The 8402-nt window shown below is 42.9% G+C and overlaps 1 pseudogene; it reads right to left on the bottom strand.

The window, feature by feature from the left end:
* Positions 1–2403: 2403 nt before the first annotated feature.
* Positions 2404–2933, bottom strand: LOC120865348 (annotated as a pseudogene).
* Positions 2934–8402: the final 5469 nt, after the last annotated feature.

The raw sequence follows: 8402 nt of genomic DNA, 5'->3' as shown, positions 1-8402 counted from the left end.
GGAGAGACTCTGCTCCATGGAGTCCTTAAGGGACCCAGGCACCTTCCATTTAGTTGCTCCCCTATCTCCTGAACCCCTTGGAGCCCTCTAGACTTTGGAGTTCTGCACTGGGTCTTCTGCATCTGTGTAGTCAACAAGGCAAGAGAGAGCCAGTATCGAGTGTCTATCACGCAGGAGGGTTGTTTGATTTCATTTTTTTAGGCCAGGAAGTATGTGGGATCTTAGTTTCCCGACCAGGGATCAAACCCAGGCCCCCTCTCTTGGGAGCACAGAGTCCTAACCACTGGACTGCCACGAAAGTCCCCGACACAGGATGTATTTTAGATGCAGGGCCTAGAAATGGCAGCTATCACTGCTGTCAACAGTCCATTTGCCAAAACTATCACCTAACTGCCAAGAGGACTGAAAAATGTATTCAAGTTGTGTGTCCTGCCGGGGTGGGGCAGGAAAGAAAGAAAAAAAGAAAGGGAGTTTGTTGAAAATCTACAGCTTTCTGCTACAATCTCCATTTCTTTAGGTAATTGCTGACCATGTGTCATTTAAAAGGTGGCAGGAACTAACTTCTCCAACCGGAATTCCCCTTGGCACAGCCCAAACCATCCACCCCCTTGGAGTTATGACACAAACACAAAGGAAGACAAATCATTCAGGATCAGAATCACTGGATCCTGTCAAGTTCAGGAATGCCAGTGACTAGGATGCAGGTTCCTATTACACATCCAAGGCACGGGGATGTGGGCACAGTCACGCTCACGCGAAAGTGAAAGTGAAAGTCGCTCAATCGTGTCCGACTCTTTGCAACCCCGTGGACTATACAGTCCAAGGAATGCTCCAGGCCAGAAGACTGGAGTGGGGAGCCTTTCCCTTCTCCAGGGGATCCTCCCAACCCAGGGACTGAACCCAGGTCTCCCACGTTACAGGTGGATTCTTTACCAGCTGAGCCACCAGGGAGGCCCATACCTTGGCAGAAGCCCTCTTTACTTTTATGGATGCCAATCCTTGACTAAAGCCTGATCTGACAAACATACTTACGTCAGAGAAGTCTCAGAACCTACAAAAAAGGGAAGTTCACCTAAAAAACACTGTGGTTGCTCACATCCCCTCTCCTTTCCCTTGCACTCCGCCGTCTTCGACAAAGCTGGACTTTCTCGGCACCCCCACGGGGCGTGAACCCTCAATGAGACTAGCTGCTTGAGGGCTCTGGAGCCAACAAGAGATGCGCCACCTCCAAAGTCCTGTCATTTTCCAGTGGCAAGTGCAGCACCCAGTAGGACTGCAGCAAACCCACTATTATCTCTGTGATTGTTCTGCACTTTTTTATTCATGTAAAGATTTAATATGCAGTCATTGAAAAATAATGTTTAATGACATGAGAAATTTGTCACAATATGTTGCAAGAAAAAAAGGAGGCTACAAAGCAATATACAATATAATTCTATTTTTATAAATACATACTATAGTAGTGTGTATATGCATATATGTATCTAGACAGACAGACTTCTGGTTGATGTATTATAATTTTTAGTTGTTCCATGAGCTTTCTGAATTGATAAATTGTATAAAACAACACTATTTACATAAATTGGAAATTTGAAGTCAGAAATATTTAAAATAATTTAAAATATTCATCTTGATTCTTTTTTCTTTTCATTTTTTTTTCCATCTACACAGTGTTTTTATTTTTGTTCAATTATAAGCAAACAGCAAAATTAACACAATGTTCACCAACTCCAGACTGGCTTTCTTTTTTACCCCAAAGAGGAATCAATTTAACAAGCACAGACTTTCGGATTTCTGATAACCTCTTACCATGCCCTGCTGCTCACCTAGATGGCCAGGCTTTGACAGCAAAGTGACTTCTCTTGAGCTTTCTCCAGTATTGCTCATTAAAGGAGCCAGAGCAGGACACTGATACCCAGCAACCAGCCTAAGACATTGACGGTGAGTGGACATGCCAGCCCCTGGTTGCCCTGGTGAGACAAGGCCATGAAAACACATGCCGGTAGGTGCTTTCACACACAATTCTGTGCTCAGGCTCACAAAGGCGGAGGCAACCAATCTTTTTTCGTTTTCAACCTCCCTTAAAGATTCTTTGAAGCTCTGCTCTAATACTGCAGACCTGGTCTTTTTACCAGAATTTTTTTTTTCTTCTTTAAAGTCTGGTTGTTGTTCTTGTATTAACATTTTGATAAACCCCATCACAGTACGAAAGAATCCCTCACCAAAACGGAGTTCAAATTTGATCAAAACATAAAACTCCCTAAAATTATACAAGACAGGCAGAAGGAAAGAAGTCATCCTCAATCTGACCGCTCAGGGTTTGGGCAGGGAGATAGGGGAGAATCTACATGTATCGCTAAACTGAAACACTGTCTGGGAACTCTGGGACTGTGTCCATCTCCTCTACTTCCCAGACAGCTGCTCCTAGAGTTTGGGCACATAATCATCCCATTCAAGCTAGGGTCCAGAGCTCATACTTTTTGCGAAAAGAGGCCACCTTGAATTTGCCACGGTGGCCTCCAGATAGGTTGCTGAGAATGGGATCGTCACACTTTGGTGGTCTTTCCTGCTTGTAAACCAGCCAGATGTAGCGGTGCAGGCCAGTGCCCTTGGGAGGCCCAGAGCCCACATAATTGGAGAGAACTGTGACTGCTCATGTTGTTGCCCTTCATGTTGACCGCCAGGAAATGCTGCCATTGCCTATATTTGGGGTCCTTCCTGCTGGGAGCACCGGATCTGTCAAGACCAGGGTGTTCAATCTACCTGGATCAAGGCCGCCCCATGCAATGCTGGTGAGCTGGTTCTTAATCTGGGTGGGTGTCAGCACTTTGCCCAGTTCGTCGAACTCTGCCCTGCCGCAGAGAGTGCTGCGGCCCCTCATCCACTTCCTGCAGGTTCAAAGGCCCGGACCACTTGCTGAGGTCCACCGGCATCGCAGAGCCCAGCAGGTCAGACAGCAGGGAAAGCGGTGTGTGGACTCGCGCAGGGTAGCGGCACGGACTCACAGCAGTCTGCACACTGTACCGAGGAGCAGTGCACGCGCCAGAGCCACGCCTCAGCCCATCCCGCTCCTCCAGTCACCAGCGGGGAGGGCCCCCACTCTGCTCTCTGATTGGCCAAGCCCGGTAGTGCCTTTTTGTTTTTTTATTGAAGGATAATTGCTTTACAGAATTTTGTTTTCTGTCAAACTGCAACATGAATCAGCCCTAGGTATACATATCAATTCAGTTCCGTCGCTCAGTCGTGTCCGACTCTTTGCGATCCCATGAATTGCAGCACGCCAGGCCTCCCTGTCCATCACCATCTCCCGGAGTTCACTCAGACTCAAGTCCATCGAGTCCATGATGCCATCCAGCCATCTCATCCTCTGTCGTCCACTTCTCTTCCTGCCCCCAATCCCTCCCAGCATCAGAGTCTTTTCCAACGAATCAACTCTTCGCATGAGGTGGCCAAAGTACTGGAGTTCCAGCTTTAGCATCATTCCTTCCAAAGAAATCTCAGGGCTGATCTCCTTCAGAATGGACGGGTTGGATCTCCTTGCTGTCCAAGGGACTCTCAAGAGTCTTCTCCAACACCACAGTTCAAAAGCATCAATTCTTCGGCGCTCAGCCTTCTTCACAGTCCAACTCTCACACCCATACATGACCACAGGAAAAACCATAGCCTTGACTAGACGGACCTTAGTCGGCAAACTAATGTCTCTGCTTTTGAATATGCTATCTAGGTTGGTCATAACTTTTCTTCCAAGGAGTAAGCGTCTTTTAATTTCATGGCTGCAGTCACCATCTGCAGTGATTTTGGAGCCTCAAAAAATAAAAGTCTGACACTGTTTCCACTGATTCCCCATCTATTTGCCATGAAGTGATGGGACCAGATGCCATGATCTTCGTATTCTGAATGTTGAGCTTTAAGCCAGCTTTTTCACTGTCCTCTTTCACTTTCATCAAGAGGCTTTTTAGTTCCTCTTCACTTTCTGCCATAAGCATGGTGTCATCTGCATATCTGAGGTGATTGATATTTCTCCCAGCAATCTTGAATCCAGCTTGTGATTCTTCCAGTCCAGCGTTTCTCATGATGTACTCTGCATAGAAGTTAAATAAGCAGGGTGACAATATACAGCCTTGACATACTCCTTTTCCTATTTGGAACCAGTCTGTTGTTCCATGTCCAGTTCTAACTGTTGCTTCCTGACCTGCATATGGATTTCTCAAGAGGCAGGTCAGGTGGTCTGGTATTCATATCTCTTTCAGAATTTTCCACAGTTTATTGTGATCCACACAGTCAAAGGCTTTGGCATAGGCAATAAAGCAGAAATAGATGTTTTCCTGGAACTCTCTTGCTTTGTCCATGACCCAGCGGATGTTGGCAATTTGATCTCTGGTTCCTCTGCCTTTTCTAAAACCAGCCTGAACATCAGGGGTTCACAGTTCACGTATTGCTAAAGCCTGGCTTGGAGAACTTTGAGCATTACTTTACTAGCATGTGAGATGAGTGCAACTGTGCGGTAGTTTGAGCATTCTTTTGCATTGCCTTTCTTTGGGATTGGAATGAAAACTGACCTTTTCCAGTCCTGTGGCCACTGCTGGGTTTTCCAAATTTGCTGGCATATTGAGTGCAGCACTTTCACAGCATCATCTTCCAGGATATGAAACAGCTCAACTGGAATTCCATCACCTCCACTAGCTTTGTTCATAGTGATGCTTTCTAAGGCCCACTTGACTTCACATTCCAAGATGTCTGGCTCTAGATTAGTGATCACATCATCATGATTATCTGGGTGGTGAAGATCTTTTTTGTATAGTTCTTCCATGTATTCTTGCCACCTCTTCTTAATATCTTCTGCTTCTGTTAGGTCCATACCATTTCTGTCCTTTATCGAGCCCATCTTTGCATGAAACGTTCCCTTGGTATCTCTAATTTTCTTGAGATCTCTAGGCTTTCCCATTCTGTTGTTTTCCTCTATTTCTTTGCATTGATCGCTGAAGAAGGCTTTCTTATCTCTTCTTGCTATTCTTTGGAACTCTGCATTCAGATGCTTATATCTTTCCTTTTCTCCTTTGCTTTTTGCCTCTCTTCTTTTCACAGCTATTTGTAAGGCCTCCCCAGACAGCCATTTTGTTTTTTTTGCATTTCTTTTCCATGGGGATGGTCTTGATCCCTGTCTGCTGTACAATGTCACGAACCTCATTCCATAGTTCATCAGGCACTCTATCTATCAGTTCTAGGCCCTTAAATCTATTTCTCACTTCCACTGTATAATCATAAGGGATTTGATTTAGGTCATACCTCAATGGTCTAGTGGGTTTCCCTACTTTCTTCAATTTGAGTCTGAATTTGGTAATAAGGAGTTCATGATCTGAGCCACAGTCAGGTCCTGGTCTTGTTTTTGTTGACTGTATAGAGCTTCTCCATCTTTGGCTGCAAAGAATATAATCAATCTGATTTCGGTGTTGACCATCTAGTGATGTCCATGTCTAGAGTCTTCTCTTGTGTTGTTGGAAGAGGGTGTTTGTATCCCCTCCCTTTTGAACCTCTCTCCCATTTCCCTCCCCATCCACCTCTCTAGATTGATACAGAGCAGCTCTTTGAGTTTCTTGAGCCATACAGCAAATCCCCATTGGCTATTTATTTTACATATGGTAATATAAGTTCCATGTTACTCTTTCCACATCTCACCCCCTCTTCCCCTATCCCCATGTCCATAACTCTATTCTCTATGTCTGTCTCTCCATTGCTGCCCTGTGAATAAATTTTTCAGTACCATTTTTCTAGATTTCGTGTATGTGTGTTAGAATACGGTATTTATCTTTCTCTTTCTGACTCACTTCACTCCGTATAATAGGTTCTAGGTTCATCCACCTCCTCAGAACTGACTCAAATGTGTTCCTTTTTATGGCTGAGTAATATTCTATCGTGTATATGTACCAAAACTGCTTTATCCATTCATCTGCCAATGGACATCTAGGTTGCTTCCATGTTCTAGCTGATGTAAACAACGCTGCAGCGAACAATAGGATACATGCGTCTTTTTCAACCCTGGTTTCCTCAGGGTATATGCCTAGGAGTGACATTGCTGGGTCATACCGTGGTTTTATTCCTAGTTTTTTAAGGAATCTCTGTATCGTCCTCCACAGTGGCTGCATCAATTTACATTCCCACCAACAGTGCAAGAGCATTCTCTTTTCGCCACACCCTCTCCAGCATTTATTGTTTGTAGACTTTTTGATGATGGCCATTCTCACTGGTGTGAGGTGATATCTCATTGCAGTTTTGATTTGCATTTCTCTAATAATGAGCGATGTTGAGCATCTTTTCACGTGTTTATTAGCCATCTATATGTCTTCTTTGGAGAAATGTCTCTTTAGGTCTTTTTCCAACTTTTTGATTGGGTTGTTTGTTTTTCTGGCATTGAGTTGTATGAGCTGCTCATATATTTTGGAAATTAATCCCTTGTCAGTTGTTTCATTTGCTATTATTTTCTCCCATTCTGAGGGTTGTCTTTTCACCTTGCTTATAGTTTCCTTTGCTGTGCAAATGCTTTTAAGTTTAATCAGGTCCCACTTGTTTACTTTTGTCTTTATTTCCATTATTCTAGGAGGTGGGTCATAGAGGAGCTCACTTTAATTTATGTCACTGAGCGTTCTGCCTATGTTTTCCTCTAAGAGTTTTATAGTTTCTGGTCTTACATTTAGGTCTTTAATCCATTTTGATTTTCTCTTTGTGTGTGGTGTTAGGAAGTGTTCTAATTTCATTCTTATACATGTAGCTGCCCAGTTTTCCCAGCACCATTTATTGAAGAGGCTGTCTTTGCTCCATTGTATATTCTTGCCTCCTTTGTCAAAAATAAGGTACCCATAGGTGCATGAGTTTATTTCTGGGCTATCTTGTTCCATTGGTCTATATTTCTGTTTCTGTGACAGTACCATACTGTCTTGATGACTGTAGCTTTGTAGTATAATCTGAAGTTAAGAAGTTTGATTCATCCAGCTCCATTCTTCTTTCTCAAGACTCCTTTGGCTATACAGGGTCTTTTGTGTTTCCATATGAATTGTGAAATTTTTTGTTGTAGTTCTGTGAAAAATGCCATTGGTAATTTGACAGAGATCACATTGAATCTGTAGATTGTGTCTGGTAGTATAGTCATTTTCACAATATTGATTCTTCCTACCCAGCAACATGGGATATCTTTCCGTCTGTTTATGCTGTCTTTGATTTCTTTCATTAGTGTCTTATAATTTTCTGTGTACAGTTCTTTTATCTCCTTTGGTAAGTTTATTCCTAGACATTTGATTCTTTTTGTGGCAATGGTGAATGGTATTGATTCCTTAATTTCTTCTGATTTTTCATTGTTATTATATATAAATGCAAGTGATTTCTGTATATTGATTTTGTATCCTGCAACTTTGCTAAATTCACTGATTAGCTCTAGTAATTTTCTGATACTATCTTAAGGGTTTTCTATGTACAGTACCATGTCATCTGCAAACAGTGAGAGCTTTATTTCTTCTTTTCCAGTCTGAATTCGTTTTATTTCTTTTTATTCTTTGATTGTTGTAGCTAAGACTTCCAGAACTATGTTGAATAATGGTGGTGAAAGTGGGCACCCTTGTCTTGTTCCTGATCTTATGCGGAATCCTTTCAGGTTTTCACCATTGAGAATAATGTTTGCTGTAGGCTTATCACATATGGTCTTTACTATGTTGAGGTAGGTTCCTTCTATGCCCATCGTTTGAAGTTTTTTAATCATAAATTGGTGCTGAATTTTGTCAAAGGCATTTTCTGCATCTATTGAGATGATCATATGGTTTTTATCTTTCAATTTGTTAATATGGTATATCACATTGATTGATTTGTATATACTGAAGAATCTTTGCATTCCTGGAATAAGCCCAACTTGATCATGGTGTATGAGCTTTTTGATGTGTTTCTGAATTCTGTTTGCTAAAATTCTGTTGAGGATTTTTGCATCTATGTTCATCAGTGCAAGCACTTTTTGAACCAGCTATGAGTCAGCAGCAGGATCCAAACAAATACATAAACAAGAAATGATCAGAAAACATTTCCTGGCCTGGCAGAACCTAGGGTCTGTTGGGAGTGTACCAGAAAATAAGCAATACAGCTGGGCGTGATGCCTGCTGTGATGGAGAAGAAAAATATGCCTGCAGAACTCTGAAGTGCTGCCTAAGCCAGGCCTCAAGGACCAGCGAAGGCTCTCCTGCTCAAAGAATGTCTGAGACCCACAGTATGAGAAGCTGCTGCTCTCCCTGATAAAAGAGCAGAGCTGTCTGATCAGGCAATGCATGGAGCATGAGCAGCAGCCCAAGATGGAAATACTAAGTCATTTGAGAGGCTGGAGAAGAGTCTGAGACAGAAAGGAGCAAAATAAGCCCAGGAAAGACATG

This window comes from Oryx dammah, unplaced genomic scaffold (assembly GCF_014754425.2).
Source record: "Oryx dammah isolate SB20612 unplaced genomic scaffold, SCBI_Odam_1.1 HiC_scaffold_6, whole genome shotgun sequence".
Classification (NCBI taxonomy): domain Eukaryota; kingdom Metazoa; phylum Chordata; class Mammalia; order Artiodactyla; family Bovidae; genus Oryx; species Oryx dammah.
This window is presented reverse-complemented; position numbering and strand designations above follow the sequence as displayed.